Below are 19,169 nucleotides of genomic sequence, written 5' to 3' on the forward strand. Positions count from 1 at the left end.
TGGAATTATCCCATGTATTTTCTCAGACCACAATGGATTAAAACTAGAAATCAATAACAAACAAAATTTGGGAAACGATACAAGCACATGGAAATTAAACAGCATTCTACTTAATGACATATGGGTCCAAGAAGAAATCAAACAGGAAATCAAAAAATTTATTGAAACTAATGAAAACAATGATACATCATACCAAAACCTGTGGGATACTGCAAAAGCAGTACTAAGGGGGAAATTTATCACATTAAATGCTTACTTCAGAAGAATGGAAAGATGGCAAGTGAACAACCTAATACGTCACCTAAAAGAACTAGAAATACAAGAACAATCCAAACCCAAAGTTAACAGACGGAAAGAAATCATTAAAATCAGAGCAGAACTTAATGAAAGTGAAACCCAAAAAATGATACAAAAGATCAATGAATCAAAAAGTTGGTTTTTTGAAAAGATAAATAAAATTGACAAACCATTAGCATGGCTAACTAAAAAAGAGAGAAGACCCAAATAACAAAAATTAGAAATGAAAAAGGTGATATTACAACTGATACCTCTGAAATACAAGGAATCATTCAAGACTACTATAAACAACTATATGCCAAAAAATTTGAAAATCTGGAGGAAATGGATAAATTTCTGGACACACACAAACTACCAAAACTGAGCCAAGAAGATGTAGAAAATCTGAACAGACCAATAACAATAAAGGTTGCGGAGAAAAAGGAACTCTCATACATTGTTGGTGGGACTGCAAAATGGTGCAGCCTCTATGGAAAATGGTATGGAGGTTCCTCAAACAATTGCAGATAGATCTACCACATGACCCAGCTATCCCACTGCTGGGAATATACCCAGAGGAAGGGAAATCATCAAGTCGAAGGTATACCTGTTCTCCAATGTTCATTGCAGCACTCTTTATAATAGCTAAGAGTTGGAACCAGCCCAAATGTCCATCATCAGATGAGTGGATATGGAAAATGTGGTATACCTACACAATGGAATACTACTCTGCTATCAAAAAGAATGAAATACTGCCATTTGCAACAACACGAATGGACCTAGAGAGAATTATATTAAGTGAAACAAGTCAGGCACAGAAAGAGAAATATCACGTTCTCACTTATTTGTGGTAGCTAAAAATAAATAAATAAATACACAAATAACCTGGGTGGGGAGGGAAGAAGACACAACAATTACAATTCCTTAAAGTTGATACAACAAGTGAACAGAAAGGAGATTGTTGCGAGGGAGGGTGGAGAGGGAGAAGGGAGGGAGGTTTCGGAAATGGGCCACAATAATCAACCACATTGTATATTGACAAAATACAATATACTTTAAAAATAAAAAAATAAAGAGGTATTAAGGTGAAATGAGATCATTAGGGTTGGACCCTAATCCAGTTTGACTGGTGTTCTTATAAGAAGAGGAGATTAGGATACAGACATGCACAGAGAGAAGACCATGTGAAGATACCAGAAGAAGAATGAAACTGCAAAACAAGGAGAGAGGCCATCAGAAGAAACCACCCCCGTTGACACTTTTTTTTTTTTTTTTGTGACCGGCCGCACTGAGCGCACCGGCCATCCCTACATAGGATCCGAACCCGCGGCGGAAGCGCTGCAGCATTCCCACCGCCGCACTCTCCCAAGTGCGCCACGGGGTTGGCCCCCCTGTTGACACTTTGAATTTGGACTTCTAGCCTCTAGAACTGTGAGAAATAAATTTCTGTTGTTTAAGCCAAAAAAAAAAAGTGAATAGACAAACAGACTGGGAGTAAATATGAGGGCCCTTGAAAAAGTTCATGGAAGGATACCTATTATCTTTTAATTTAACTTTTCCATGAATTTTTTGAAGCACCCTTGTATTTACAAAACATATATCTCACAAAGGACTTGTAACCTTAATATATAAAGAAATTCTAAAAATTAATAATTTAAAAATCCAAATTTAATACAATTTAGAAATGGGCAAAAGATTTGAATAGATGCTTGACAAAGAAAGATATATGAATGGTCAATAAACTCATAACAAAGTGCTTGATGTCATTAGTCCTCAGGGAAATACATATTAAAACTACAATGAGATACTACTAAACAACCATCAAAATGGATAAAATTTGGCCCGGCCCATGGCTCACTCAGGAGAGTGCGGCGCTGGTAGTGCCGAGGCCGCGGGTTCGGATCCTATATAGGGATGGCCCCTGCGTTCACTGGCTGAGTGTGGTGCAGACCACACCGTGCTGAGGGGTGTGATCCCCTTACCAGTCAAAAAAAAAGGATAAAATTTAAAAGACTGTCTATACCTAGCGTTGGAGAGGATGAAGAACAAGTGGAATTCTCATACACTGCTGATGAGAACATAAAATGGTACAATCTCTTTAGAGAACTGTTTGGAAGTTTCTTGTAAATTTAAATATACATCTATCCCATTGTCTATCAATTCCACTTCTAGGTATTTACCAAAAAAGAAAATGAAAGCATATGTTTACAAAAATACTTGTAGCTGAGTGTTCATTGCAGCTTTATTCATAATTGCCAAAAACCATAAATAATCCAAATGTCTATCAATAATAGAATGAATAAACTATGGCATATTCATACAATGGAATACCACTCAGCAATGAAAAGGAGCAAACTTGATACAGACAACAACGTGAACAAATCTCAAAAACATTATGTCAAGCAAAAGAAGCATTACATAAAAGAATGCTCCTCTGCCTATAAGAAACTCACTTCACGTGTAAAGACACACATAGACTAAAAGTGAAGGGATGGAAAAAGGTATTCCACACAAATGGAAACCAAAAGCAAGCAAGAGTAGCTATACTTCTATAAGATAAAACAGACTTTAAGTCAAAAACTGTGAAAAGAGATAAAGGAGGTTCATTATATAATGATAAATGGATCAACTCAGCAAGAAGATATAACAGCTGTAAATATATATATATTCAACTTTGAAGCATGCAGATATAAAGCAAATATTATTAGATCTAATGGGAGAGATAGACTCCAATACAATAATATTTGGGGACTTCAACACCCTACTCTCAGCATGGACAGATCATCCAGACAGAAAAATCAGCAAAGAAACATTGGATTTAAACTGCACATAGGCCAAATGGACCTTACAGGCATATGCAGAACATCCCATCCAAAAGCTGCAAAATACAGATTCTTCTCATCAGCACATGGAACATTCTCCAGGATTGACCATATGTTAAGCCACAAAACAAGTCATGACAAATTTTTACTATTTATAGAACACAAGGCTCTAAAGCAACCGATGGCTGGTTTACAACTCTATTCTTTTTTTTTTTTTGTCGTTTTTTCGTGACCAGCACTCAGCCAGTGAGTGCACCGGTCATTCCTATATAGGATCTGAACCCGCGGTGGGAGCGTCGCCGCGCTCCCAGCGCCGCACTCTACCGAGTGCACCATGGGCTCGGCCCTACAACTCTATTCTTATGACAAATTTTTAAAAAATGAAATCATATCAAGTATCTTCTCTGACCACAATAGGATAAGACTAGAAATCAATAGCAAGAAGAATTTTCAAAGCTGTACAAATACATGGAGATTAAACAATGTGCTCCTGAATGACCAATGGATCAATGAAGAAATTAAGAAGAAAATTTTTAGATTTCTTCAAACAAATGAAAACAGAAACACAACACACCAAAACCTATGGGATATAGTGAAAGCAGTACTAACAGGGAAGCTTATAGCAATAAGTGCCTACATGAAAAAAGTAGAAAGAATTTAAATAAACAACCTAACAGTGCATCTCAATGAACTAGAAAAGCAAGAACAAACTAAACCCAAAATTAGTAGAAGGAAAGAAAAAGTAAAGATCAGAGCAAAAATAAATAAAATTGAGACTTAAAAAAAATACAAAAGATCAACAAAACAAAACATGTTTTGTTGATGTTTTGAAAAGATAAAATCGACAAACCATTAACCAGACCAACCAAGAAAATAAGAGAAAAGACTCAAATGAAATCAGAAATGAAAAAGGATACATTACACCTGATACCATAGAAATACAAAGGATCATTAGAGACTACTATGAACAACTATACACCAACAAATTGGAAAATCTAGAGGAAATGGATAAATTCTTGGACACATATAGTCTACCAAGACTGAACCAAGAAGAAATTGTAGAAAACCCAAACAGACAAATTACAAGTAATAAGACTGAATTGGTAATAAAAAGTCTTCCATTAAAGAAAAGCCTAGAACCTGATGGTTTCACTGCTGAATTCTACAAAGCATTTAGATAAGAATTAATACTAATTATTCTCAAACTTTTTCAGAAAACTGAAGAGGAGAGAATTCATCCAAACTCATTCTATGAGGCCAGTGTTACCCTGATACCAAAACAAGACAAGGATACCACAAAAATAGAAAACTATAGGCTAATATCTTTGAGAGTGCTAAATCCTAACCACTAGACCACCAGGGAAGGCTAATATATTTGATGAACATAGATGTAAAAATCCTCAACAAAATACTAGCAAACCAAATCCAGCAGCACATTAAAAAGATCATTTACCATAATTAATTGGGTTTATCTCAGGGATGCAAGGACGTTGAACCATAGGCAAATCAATAAATGTGATTCATCAACAAAATGAAGGACAAAAACCATGTAATCATCTTAATTGATGCAGAAAAAGCACTTGATAAAATTCGATATCCCTTCACAATAAAAACCCTCAACAAATTAGAAGAAATGTACCACAACACAAAAAAGGCCATATGTGACAAACTCACAGCTAATATCATACTGAATGGGGAATAGCTGAAAGCTTTTCCTCTAAGAACTGAAATAAGACAAGGATGCCTGCTTTCACCACTCTTATTCAATGCAGTACTGGAAGTGCTAGCCAGACAAATTAGGCAAGAGAAAAAATAAAGGGGGGGCATCCAAATTGGAAAGGAGGAAGTCAAGTTGTCCCTCTTTGCAGATGATACGACCTTAAATATAGAAAACTCTAAAAGCTCCACCAAAAAAACTATTAGAACTGATAAACAATTCAGTAAAGTTGCAGGATACAAAATCAACATACAAAAATCAGTAGTATGTCTATATACCAATAATTTTACAAGCTGAAAAAGAAATCAAGGTGGACTGTGAGTTCCTTAAAAGGAAAAAAAAAAGACAAAAAAGAAAACAAGAAAGCAATCCCATTTACAATAGCTACAAAAAAGGTAAAATACGTAGGAATAAATTTAACCACGGAGGTGAAAGTTCTCTACAGAGAAAACTATAAAACACTGCTGAAAGAAATTGAAGACAACACAAAAAAATGCAAAGACATCCCATGTTCATGGATTGGAAGAATTAACATTGGGAAATGACCATACTACCAAAAGCAATCTACACATTCAATGCAATCCCTATCAAAATATCAATGACATTCTTCACAGAAATAGAAAAAACAGTCCTAAAATTCATATGGAACCACAAAAGACCTCAAATAGCCAAAGCAATCCTGAGCAAAAGGAACAAAGCTGGAGGCATCACACTCTCTGTCTTCAAAATATACTACAAAGCTAAAGTAACCAAAACAGCATGGTACTGGCATAAAAATAGATATATAGACAAATGGAACAGAATAGAGAACTGAGGGAAAGAGACTGCTCCTTACAAACTATAGATTTTGAAGTAATTAAATATTGGTTAATAAATGCATTAACAAGTAATGCATTTTATTTAAAGGACAGAACTGAACAAGTACACAAAAATGCATTGGTAAGAATGTTTACTACAAGAACAAAAAATTGAAAACACACTATAAAATTATGTTACCTCCTCACAATGGAATGCTACACAGCCATTTAAAATGATAGTGTAATCTACATTCATTGACATAGAAGAATGTCCAAAACATACTGTCAAGTGCAACAAAATGGATTATAATAAAAAAGCATTAAAGAAATGCCTGTTAAAACAAGATATTTCTCACCTATCATATTGATAAGAATAAAACATGATTGATAATACTTAATACTAACAAATATATGGGGAAAACACACTTTCATACCCTGTTGGTGGGAGTGTAAATTGGTGGAACCTAGAGGGCTATGACTGTACTATTAAGGAATGATTACATATTGTAATGATGAATAAGCTAACTGATCATCACACGTTGTACACAACTATTGACAGTGAACTTTGTACCACACATATATATATAAAAAATTACCTTTAAAAATTCAAAATTAAAAAAAGTTAAAAAAAATTTCATTTCACACGGCAATATATTTCTAAAAATTTATCCCACAGAAATACTCACATAAGCACAGAAACGTGTGTACAAAGAATGTAGCAGTATTTGTAATAGTCAAACATTAGAACATCCTATCAGTGAGTTTGGCGAAATAAAATGATGGTCCATGTATACAATAGAACTCTAAGCAGTTGTTAAAATGAATGAGTTGGTGCTATGTGTAGTGAAACAATAAAAATGTCAAAAATATACTATGCAAAAAAAGAAATTACAGCATAGTATATAAAATACAGTTTGTGCCAGTTATAAAGTTTATATATAAATATATGCACAGACAAAATTCTGGAAGATTTACACTAAATTCTTAACAGCGGTTACCGCAAAGTGATAGGATTACAAGGGACTTCTGATCTCTAGATTTATGTCATTTACACAAATTTTTTCATAATGTATATTACTTTTAAAATAGTAAAAACCCTTCCTTCCTTCCTTCCTTCCTTCCTTCCTTCCTTCCTTCCTTCCTTCCTTCCTTCCTTCCTTCCTTCCCTCCCTCCCTCCCTCCCTCCCTCCCTCCCTCCCTCCCTCCCTCCCTCCCTCCCTCCCTCCTTCCTTCCTTCCTTCCTTCCTTCCTTCCTTCCTTCCTTCCTTGGGATCCAAACCCGTGGCCTTGGTGTTATCAACACCACACTCAAGTGGGCCACAGACTGACCCTGGAAGCCTACAGTTTTTACTCAAATTATGGAACAATTACTCAACAAACATTTACTGAGCAACCTACTATATGTCAGGCATTGTAAATACAGAGATAAAACAAAAAGGTCCTTCAAAAATCTTACAGATGAAAAAGAGAAAAAAGTAAACACAGGATTACAAAATAATGTAAAATATAAAAGAAGCCTAAATAAAAGGAGAGACATACCATTTATGAAGACCTAATTAGAGGAATACACCACATTCCTGGTTGGGAAAACTAAATAATGTAAAGATATCCACTTTCCCCAAATTAAGCTGAGAATCCAATATAATCTCAACTAAAATCTCAACAGGATTATTTTGTGGAATTTATTAGCTGATTCTAAAAATTCTTGTGGAAGAAAATGAGCTAGATAAGCCAAGAAATGTTTGAAAACAACAAGGTAAGACTCTTTCCCTATGAGGTATCAAAATTTATGATAAAGTTATAGTAGTAATTTCCAAAGTATAATATGGCATAAGAACAAACATTAGTAAAACAAAATAGATGGCCAGAAACAGACTCATGTGTATAAAGGAATTTGGTATATGATAAATGTGACATTTCAAATCACTGGAGAAAGTAAATAGTGTTGGGACAATTAGCTATCTATTTCTAAGAAAATAAAGTTATAGTAATATTTCACACCATTCACAAAAATAAATTCTAGACAGTTTAAAGAACAAAATCTAGGGCTGGCCAGTTAGCTCAGTTGCTCAGAGCTCAGTGTTGTAACTCCAAGGTCAAGGGTTTGGATCCCCATACCAGCCTGCTGCCCCCACCAAAAAGAATAAAATCTAAAAACCAAATCAGAAACAACCTTGTACTGAACAAAAATTTCTCAGATATGAAACCAAAAAGCATGAGCCATGAATGAAAAAATTTATATGTTGAGCTTCATTGAAATTATGAACTTCTTCACTTCAAAAGAATACTGGTAAAAGGACGAAAAGACAAGCTACAGACCAAGAGGAAATATTTGTAAATTATGTATCTGATAAAGGACTTTTACCCAGAATATGTGAGAACTCTCAAAACTCAATAATAAGAAAACAACCCAATTTTCAAAATGGGCAAAAGATTTGAATGGACACTATATCAAAGAAGATATACACATGGTGAATAAAGCACATTAGTCATTAGCAAAATGCAAATTAAAACCACAATGAAATACCTTTACATAGCTAGTAGAACATCTGAGAATTTTTTTAAAAATTGACATTAGTAAATGTTGGGGAACTGAAAGTAACTAGAACTTTCACACATTGCTGGTAGAAATGCAAAATGGTACAGACACTTTGGAAAACAATTGGCAGTTTCTTATAAAGTTAGATATATGAGAGTACTTCAAAAGTTCATGGAGAGAGACAGAAGGAGTGCAGGGACCTCAGAAACTGAGGGCAGTCCCTGCTCCACTATACACCATGATCAAGTGGGATTCATCTCAGGGATTCAAGGATGGTCCAATATACACAAGTCAATAAACGCTGACTTGTTGACTTGTTCGAAAAGCAGGAACAAGACAAAGATGCCAACTCTCACCACTCCTATTTAACATGGTACTGGAAGTACTAGCCAGAGCAATCAGGCAAGAGAAAGAAATAAAGGGTATCCAGATTGGAAAAGACGAAGTCAAACTGTCCCTGTTTGCAGATGACATGATCCTACACATAGAAAAATCTGAAAACTCTCCAAATAAACTCTTAGAACTGATAAACAATTTTAGTAAAGATGTAGGATACAAAACCAACATGCAAAAATAAGTAGCACTTTTATACTCCAACAAGGAACTAGCAGAAAAAGAAATCAAGAAGGTAAGCCCATTTACAATAGTCACTAAAAAAACAAACAAAACAAGCAAACAAACAAACAAACAAAACCCTAGGAATAAACGTAACCAAGGAGGTGAAAGATCTCTACAATGACAACTATAAATCACTGCTGAAAGAATTTAAAAGGCACGCAAAAAGATGGAAAGACATTCCATGCTCTTGGATTGGAAGAATTAACATTGTGAAAATGTCCATACTACCCAAAGTGATCTACAGATTCAATGTAATCCCCTTTAAAATACCAATAACATTCTTCACAGAAAGAGAAAAAACAATCTTAACATTCATATGGAACAACAAAAGACCCTGAATAGCCAAAGCAATCCTGAGCAAAAATAATAAAGCCAGAGGCATTACACTACCTGACTTCAAGTTATATAGCAAAGCTACAGTAACCAAAACAGCATGGTACTGGTATAAAACAGAGAGTTGGACCAATGGAACAAAACAAAGAACACAGAAATCAACCCACATACGTAAAGCCAACTGATCTTTGACAAAGGCAACAAGAACATACACAGGGGGAAAGACTACCTCTTCAATAAACAGTGCTGGGAAAACTGGATATCCATATGTAGAAGAATGAAACTAGACACATACCTCTCACCATATACCAAAATCAACTCAAAATGGATTAAAGACTTAAATATAAGACCTGAAACTATAAAACTCCTAAAAGAAAACATAGAGGAAACACTTCAGAAAGTAGAAATGGGAAAAGACTTTATGAATAAGACCCAAAAAAGCACAGGTAACAAAAGAAAAAATAAACAAATGGGATTATATCAAACTAAAAAGCTTCTGCACAGCAAAAGAAACTATTAACAGAGTGAAAAGACAACCTATAGAATGGGAGAAAATATTTGCAAACTATGCATCCAACAAGGGATTAATATCCAGAATACATAAGGAACTCAAACAACTTAGTAAAAAACCAAGTAACCCAATTTTAAAAAGGGGCAAAGGAGCAGAATAGGCATTTCTCAAAAGAAGATATACAAATGGCCAAAAGACACATGAAAAAATGCTGAACATCGTTAAGCATCAGAGAAATGCAAATCAAAACCACATTGAGTGATGGTCAGCTTTATACTCCATGAATATTCATAACCAATTAAAAAAAAAACCCACATTGAGATATCATCTCACTCCAGTTAGACTGGCCATTATCAAAAAGAGAATAACAAATGCTGACAAGGATGCAGAGAAAGGGGAACTCTCCTACACTGTTGGTGGGAATGTAAATTAGCACAGCCATTATGGAACACAGTATGGAACACAGTATGGAGGTTCCTCAAACAACTACAGATAGAACTGCCATACCATCCAGCAATCCCATTGCTGGGTATATATCCAAAGGAATGGAAATCATCATGTTGAAGGGATACCTGCACTGCCACATTTATTGCTCTATTTACAATAGCCAAGAGTTGAAACCAATGTAAATGTCTATGGATGGATGACTGGATAAGGAAAATGTGGTATATCTACACAATGGAATACTACTCAGCCTTAAAAAAGAATGAAATTCTGCCATTCACAGCAGCATGGATGAACTTAGAGAAAATCATGTTAAGTGAAATAAGCCAGGAACAGAAAGAGAAATACTACATGTCCTCACTCATAAGTGGGAGCTAAAAAAATGAACAAATAAAAGAGAAGGAAAGAAAGATACAACAATCACAATAATTTGTTGAACTTTCAAAGGGAGAGAACAGAACTGAGGTGAGAAAGGGGAAGAGGGGGTTAGCAAGAAATTGGTATAGGGCCACAAAAAATGACTACATTGTGTAATGTTGAATATACTAATTATCCTGATTTAAGCATCACATATTGCACACAGGTATTTGTATTCAGTGATGTACCCCACAGATATGTACAATCAATTATGTTTCAATAAAACAAAACAAAACAAAACAAAAAGTTTGTGGAAAAACAGAATTAAAAGATAATATGAGGCTGGCTGGTTGGCTCAGTTGGTTAGAGCACAGTGTTGATAACACCAAGGTCAAGGGTTCAGATCCCCTTACCACCCAGCCACCAAAAATAACAATAGTAATGAATCTTTCCATGAACTTTTTGAAGTACCCTCATACATTAACAATACAACCCAGCAATCCCACTCCCAGGCATTCACCCAAATGAAATGAAAACTTATATTCACACAAAAGCCTGATGCTGATATTTACACTGACTGTATTTATAATCACCAAAAACTGGAACAACCCAAATATCCCTCCACTGGGGAACAGAAAAAAAAAACTGTGGTATATCCGTACAAAGGAATACTACTCAGCAATAAAAAGAAACAGACTATTGATACATGCAACAACATGGATAATTTTAAAGGCATTATGCTGACTGAAAGAAGCCAGTCTCAAAAGGTTATATATTGTATGGTTTCATTTATATGACCGGTTTGAAAAGGCAAAACTAGAGTGACAAAAAAAGGCAGTAATCACTGAGAAGTAGGAGGGAGGGGTTGACTATAAAGGGAAACTGGGGAATTTTTTGAGGTGATGGAACTATTCTATATCTTGACTGTAGTGGTTGTTACACCACAGTATGCATATATCAATACTTGTAAAAATGTACACTTAGGGTGAATTTTACTGTATTATACCCTTACTGTATTATAGATTAATAAAAAAATTTTAAAAGGGGGCTGGCTGGTTAGCTCAGTTGGTTAGAGTATGGTGCTGATAACACCAAGGCCCAAGGTTCAATCCCCATACCGGCCATCTGCCAAAAAAAAAAAGAAAAGAGAAAAGAAAAAAATGTATAATCCCAGCACAGACCCATGCACATACACACACATACACACCGCACACTTAGAAATGCATGAGAACAAAGGGACACACAAGGAAATAGGGGGAGGTGGTGACAGACATGTTCATTACCTTGATTGTGGTGATAATTTCATGAGTGTGCACATATGTCAAAATTCATCAAATTATATACTTTAAGTAAGCACAGTTTAATGTACATCAATTATACCTCAATAAAGCTGTAAAAAAAGGGGGGTAAGAAACAGGCGAAGAAAATATAAATGAATACGTTTAAAACCTTGGACTAGGAACAGCCATCTTAAGCAAGACGAAAAAAGCAAAAGCCATAAAGAAAAAGAATGATATATCGACTACACCAAAATTTAAAGTTTCTATTCTAAAGACACCATAAATAAATACAAAAGAAAATAAAGGGAGAATATTTGCAACATATATAGAAAAAGGATAATTAATATCCAAAATATATAAAGAACTCCTACGAATCCATTTAAAAAAAGCAAACAACCCAAAAGAAACATGGGCAAAAGATATAACAAGCAATTAATAAAAGAGGAACTGCAAATAGTTAATAAACATATGAAAGGATACTTAAATTCTCCAAAAATCAGGGAACTATAAAATAAAAGAAGACATCATTATTTGCCTAACAGATTAACAAAAGTTTAAAAGACTGATATTAAGTGTTGGCAGGGGTGTCGGGAAATAGATACTTTCATATGCTGTTGTTAGGAGTATTTTGCCTTTTTGGAGAGCAATTTTGCAGTATTAAAATGTAAAATGTGCATACCCTTCAACCCAGTAATTCTCTTCATTACCTACCTTGAGAAACACTTGCATATGTTCACAAAAAAAGTTAATTTTACAAATAAAAAAAAAACTATCTGAAATAAGTGCTTCACAAACTACCTGTGATAAATAAAAGACCAGATATTTTTGCTTTTTTGGTAAATGTCCAGTCTGTCATAGACTGCTACTTTTGTAGAGAAAAAAAGAGTTACTAGAAGAGTGATCATACACTTAGAGGCCAAGGCCACGTCAAATTGCTATAAAAGTTTTTAAATGCTTATTCTCAATTTCTGTACTTATCTCCTTGTAAACAAGTGATAGTTCATGACCATCATCAGTCTATGGAATACAGTTTGAGTAACACTAATCTAAATATCCATGAAAAGGGAAATGAGAATTACTATATTATCCAGCAATTTCACATCTGGGTACATACCTCAAAAAATTGAAAGCAGGGACTTGAACAGATATTTGTATGCCTGTGTTCATGGCAGCATTATTCACAATAGCCAAAAGGTGTAAATAATCCAAGTGTCCTCAACAGACGAATGGGCAAACAAAATGCAGTGTACACACACACACACACACACACACACGAAAATATTCAGCCTTAAAAAGGAAGAAAATTCTGATGCATACTATAACACGGATGAACCTTGAAGACTTTATGCTAAGTAAAATCAGCCAGTCACAAAAAGACAAATACTGTATGATTCCACCTATATATGAGGTACCTATAATAGTAAAAGTCATAGAGACAGTAGAATGGTGGTTTCTAAGGGCTGGGGGGAGTGGGTAATGGGAAGTTATTGTTTTGAGGTTCAGTTTGGGAAGATGAAAAAAGTTCTGGAGATGGATGGCGGTGATAGTTACATAACAATGTAAATGTACTTAATGCCACTGAACTGCACACTTAAAAATGGTTAAAGTGGTAAATTTTATGTTATGTATATATTTACCACAATAATCTACATGTGGTATACTTCTATTGAAACATAATAGATCAAACACAGTAGATATGTGAATCCAGATGTCTCCTATTAAGCCAGACATTAATGAGATTTGCAAAAAACATAATGCAATCTTACTAATATTTTCTGCTTTGGAAAAGTTATTTTTCACTTCAAACTGTTATTTACGTTAACATGTAATGGGCTTATTACTGTTGTTTTAAATAACTAAACACATTTTTTAAAATTTCTGTTTTAATTTCTAATATGTTGAATAGTGATAGACAAATTCACAAACAAATTCTCTTAGGAGCGTCAAGGGGTCTTGAGATCAAAAAGTTTGAGAACCACCGCACCACAGAAACTCTAACAAGGTTTCATGTTCAGGAATGTTCATAGCAGTACCGCTTGTAAAAGCAAAATACTGAAAAAAATCTAGCAATCTATCAATAGGAAATGGTTAAGTAAACCATTTTATAGCCATACTACAGCATTATTATGTCACTTTTTTTCAAATGAAGTAAATCTAGATGTACCAAAAATGTTTCCAAAACACTGAATGAAAAACTTGTAGGATATGTACAGTATGGTATAGTTTTTGTATAAATAAAAACACAACGTATTTTTACGGTAAATAGAAGAAAAAAAAAAAAGACCTGGAAGTCTACCAGGATACACATCAAACTGTCAAGAGCGGTCACTTTTGAGAAGGGGAAAAGAGGACTAGAACTGTGGGTAATGGCCAAAGCGTACTTTAGCCCCCATCTATGTGTAATGTTTTGACTTTTTCTGTTAACAAGGAGAATGTACTGGTGTAACTATAAATAATTAGGAAAAAGAAATAAAAGCAATGAGATCAAGCTCACTGACAATGAGGAAGAAAGGGGACTCTGAGTCTAGGCTATGAGGGCCAATGTATTTGCTGCAGTGGTTCTAGAGCTTGAGTCTAGGAAGGAGGCACAAGGGGTGAAATCACGCGACAGATGAGGTGGCTGGCTGAAATGGTGGTGGCCACTTATATAGCGGAACTTTCTGTGTCAGATACCTCCTGCTCCCTTCCTGGGACTTAATACAAAGAAGGCCTTCACAGCCGCAGAGCGGCAGAGCGCAGCCTCTCCCGCTTCCGCCGAGGATCCCGCCGACATGCTCGCTGTGAACTTTGCCCTTTGCCCGCAACCTCTTGCCCCGTTCCCTGGTCCCCCGATCCCCACTCCCCGGGCCCAAACCCACGACCTCAGCGGCCACAGCGGAGATCAGAGGAAGATCTCCGGGCTGGTATTGGTGGAATGAGACCTGCAGCCTAAGGCAGGACCTCCCTAAGGGCTGGACAAGCAGACTACATCCTGAGTCGCTGCGGCATAACCGAAGACACTCTGAGACGCCGGAAGCGTGGCCACGGGTAGAAAATAGCTAGGGTAGTTACCAAACCGGCCAAGGGAGGTCTGAGGAAACCCGCTAATTGTCCTAAGTGCCGCGGGGCAGGACTCGCTTTCGAAAGCAGCGCCACGGCATTCCCATTGGTCTTCCATTCCAGCCAACCAGCAGGCCTCCCTATGGCCCGCCCCTCGATTAAGAGGCCAATCAGGGGAGGGTATGTGATTCCCATTGCGTACGACTAACTAAAAGCTTGCTTATTTCTGACTGACGTGTGGACAGCCAACCAGAAAAGCTGAGGCCTGTTAACTCGGCCTCCTATCTCAGTCACCATCTCGATCTTGGCCCATATCTTTGTTCCGTCCCTACCTGGAATCTAATGTGTGGATATGAGAGAAATAACCAAAGAGGAGGTCCAAGCTAGAGGCTAGTGGCCCAAGTGGCAAAGTAATATTTCCTCGAGTATCCAAGGAGGTTGGCGCTGAGGTCAGATGAGCGTGTAATTGAGTTGTCAGTGCCGCTCTGGGCTTGGCCTCAAGTAGTGCCAATCTGAAAAAAGTACTCGTGAGAGTGCCTCAGATAATGTTGCTTTGTCACTAGGCTAATCTTTTCATGCCCCCCCCCCCCCAGTCAGGTGGGAAGAAACCTAGGAACATTGTGGGCCTTTAATTAAGAGTAATGGTTTATTTATGGTGAGGAGTGGTAACGATCCTCCATTAGCAGCAATAGATACTGATTCTAGAACGACCAAAATTAAATGTGTGGGGAAACTTAAAAACCTGACAGTGGTGTCATTACAACTAAACGTACCAGAAAATGCAATTACAACTATGAAATACCATTTTCACCGAATAATTTTTTTAATTATCAGTTGTTTACATTTTACCATTTTTGTGGCAATGAAATCTTTTGTGGAGAAACAGGAATTTCCCCACTTTTGGTGGGGAAACAAATTTTCATTTGTTAGTGGAAGCCTAAACTGCACTCTTTAAGAAAGTAATTTAGCCATACCTATCAAAATGTAAAATGCACACACCCTTTGACCCAGCAATTCCTTTCCTCAAAATCTATCCTACAGAAATACTTATACACAGGAGCAAAGTTATATGTAGAATTATTTATAATAGTGAATGATCAGAAACAACTTTCCATCAACAGATGAATCATTAAATTGTGATACAATCACACTATGAAATGCTATGCAGCCATTTTTTAAAATGAGGTAAATTTCCATGTATTAATGCAAGGGGAAGTCCACAATACACTGCAAAGCGAAAAAATTAAGTTGCAAAACAGTACATATAACATCCCATTTTGTTTTAAAAAACTATATATACAAGTGGGGGGTACTCATACATGTATATATGTATTAAAAATACAGATATATACACATGCACATAGAAAAAGGTCTGGGAAGACACCCTAATTAAAAGTTATTCTTAGAGAATGGGAGTAGGGAGAGGTACTAAGGGGAAATCTTTCACTTTTTACTTTACACATTTATGTTTTGTTAGAATTTTGTCAACTAACATTAATTACTTTTGAATTTTTATCACAATAAAACGTTTTAACGAAATAGGCACTTTTGTAATCAGAACAATCAGCAGCAGTGCTGTAATCTATATATTTTAAGTGAGAATAACTCCATATAGGTATCGGGTGACTAATTTATTTAAAGTTTTCAGCTAGAAGACCTAAGATAAAATTAGGGAAAATCAACACTGAGTTTCAATGAGGTACTCATGACTTAATACAACAGGATGTGGGCAAACAAAATATAATCAGGATAAGTGAAGAGTCCCTAATTTCTGGAGGAGAAAACTAACTACAATAAACTCCATCATACTCAGTAAAAATTGTGCTTTCACCTTTTTGGTGGCATAATCTCCAGGGTTTACTCAACTCCTTGGCAAAGGTGGGGAATCATAAAAATTAGAGCTTTAAGATACCTCACAGATCATTTAGTCAAATCCCCTCATTTTATAGTTGAGAAAACAGGCCCAAAGTGGTGAAGCAATTTGCCTAAGGTCCTATAGTCTGTTATAGCCAGCTCTAGAAGTCAGGTTTTTATTCCAGGTCTAGAACTTCTTTTCAGATCTTCATGAGTCTTCAGTATGATGACACGAAATATTTTTAAGTCTATGAATATTAAATACTCCTATGTTTAAATTTTAAAACAAAAATGCATAACAAAATTAAAATGTGCCTCCACTAGCACAGATGATGAACAGTTGACTGTATCTAGTCAAAACACATTATTGGTATAATAATGTAACACTTTCTTGAAAAATAATATGTAAAATTTCTGTGACTCTAACTATATTTTACCATTTACTTAGGAAGTACTGTTTTATTTTGTTTTCTAACTGATCTTCAATTGGCTGTGCTTCTTAACCCTTTATCTTCAGTTTCTCTATGTCAAGTAGTTGATCTATGTATAAACACTTAAAATCACCACAGAAAGCCTGCAGTGATTTAAAGAATCCTTTTGTGATGTTGATAATTACCCCCAGTTTGTCTGTTTCGTAAGAAATGAGCTCTCTGTTCTTAAAAGCATAGATAGATAGACAGATAGATGAATGGATAGAGGGGACAGAGGAGACAGAGAAAAGAAATAAAATTAAAATAGGGAACATTTTTTTTTTGTACAAGGCAAAAAAAAAAAGATAAGAGGAATGAGGGGTGGTTGTTGTCAGGAAGGGAGTGGCAGAGAACCACAAGCTAAATTAGTCATACAGTTTATATTTTAAAAGTAAACTTGAATACTATGATGTATAAATGGAATAACAACAACGTAACCTTCAGGCTATTATTAAAGTGGTGTCCAGTTTTAGAATCTACAACTTAGGGACATGTGGGGACCTTGGAGAGATTTCAGAATAATAAAGATAAAAGGGTTAAAAATGAGCCAAGTGAGGAAAAATCAGAACTCCTAGTGTGTCTAAGAAGAGAGTATCAGAGGTGACTCAACAGTCCTCAAGAATATGAAAAAATATCGATTTCAGTGAGTGGCTGGTTTGAATTTCTACAGCAGAAAGTAATTTTACTTAAATTATTATAGCATATATTTCAACAGAGAAGTGTCGCGCCTAGGATATCTATCAAACAAAAACTCCAGAGAAGCCTGAATGTTGTCCACCTCTCCCACCCTTACTAGCTCAACTCCTCATCTCAAAGAATGGGTCAGAGGGTAGATAAGACATCTTTGGAATGTGAAGGTTTAGACTTCTCTAAGCCATACCACTCTGAACATGCCCAATCTCATCTGATCTTGGAAGCAGAGTTGGGCTAGTTTAGTACTTGGATGGGAAACCGCCTGGGAATACTAGGTGCTGCAGGATTAAACAAAAAAATAAAATATAGACTTCTTTTGGGTCTAGCTATGTTCACAAATCTTTTAGCTTCTGTCCCTCAGGCCCCAGTGTAAGGGTGAGCCCTTTCTGTGCTATGGATAAAGGGGATTAATTAGTAGTAAATACCCAGATACACGTGTAAACTTGAATTCCTTAAAAAGTATGTTTCTCCTCAACGTGGATGGGTAGGAGGGCTTGGATTCAGGGTTCTTGCAGAATTCAGTTACTGTGCTAAAATGGCCAATTTAACACCAAAGAGAGGGAATTTACCTGGCCTGATATTAGAAAAGAAAAGAAAAGAAAAAAAAAAAAAAAGACTGAACAACTAACCAGATGTGCCTGAACTTTTTTTTTTTTTTTTTTTTAAGATGACCGGTAAGGGGATCTTAACCCTTGACTTGGTGTTGTCAGCACTACGCTCTCCCAAGTGAACTAACCGGCCATCCCTATATAGGGATCTGAACCTGTGGCCTTGGTTTTATTAGCACCACACTCTCCCAAGTGAGCCACAGGCCGGCTGTGCCTGAACTTTTTATCTCACTTTTGTCTCTAGCATTTTCTTGTCTTGTACAGACATCTCTTGAACTGAAGTCTAAGGTCTATGAAGAAAGAGAATAAAATATACAGTAATCATATTTTACTTGTACCACGACCACCCCACCCTACCGTACTCCCAGCCCAGCTTTTAGCATAGGGCTGGACACACAGAAGACTACTAATTAGCACTTGTTAAATGAATGTCATCTTTCCAAAATTTTAATACTTTATTTTATAGTTGCTTTTTCTAGTTATTCTCCAGTTCATTTTCTAACACTGCTGCCTATGAAGGTTGCATCTCTCTCTCTCTCTACTCTTCCTTTATCTCACAGAAATACCTGTTCTTCCCTATCCCCTCAGACATCTTTAGTCATCTCATTCCCGAACTGCCAAAAACCTCTTAACTTCTTCAATTCAGCCGCCACTCTTCTACTTAGAACCAAACACCACTGTTAAGTCACGTCAATTTCCTCGTGTTTTGGACACATCACTTTCTATACCTTCTTTCCATGCTGAACTATGTCAAAACTAGCTTTGACTTTCCAAATGACAAGATTCCTACCTCCCCTCATTCCAACCTTTC

At 36.0% G+C, this 19,169-nt stretch overlaps 1 pseudogene; it reads left to right on the forward strand.

Moving 5' to 3' along the window:
- The first annotated feature begins 17,922 nt into the window (after positions 1-17,922).
- LOC134368723 (5S ribosomal RNA) lies at positions 17,923-18,037 on the forward strand (annotated as a pseudogene).
- The last annotated feature ends 1,132 nt before the right edge of the window (positions 18,038-19,169 follow it).

This window comes from Cynocephalus volans, chromosome X, assembly GCF_027409185.1.
Source record: "Cynocephalus volans isolate mCynVol1 chromosome X, mCynVol1.pri, whole genome shotgun sequence".
NCBI lineage: Eukaryota > Metazoa > Chordata > Mammalia > Dermoptera > Cynocephalidae > Cynocephalus > Cynocephalus volans.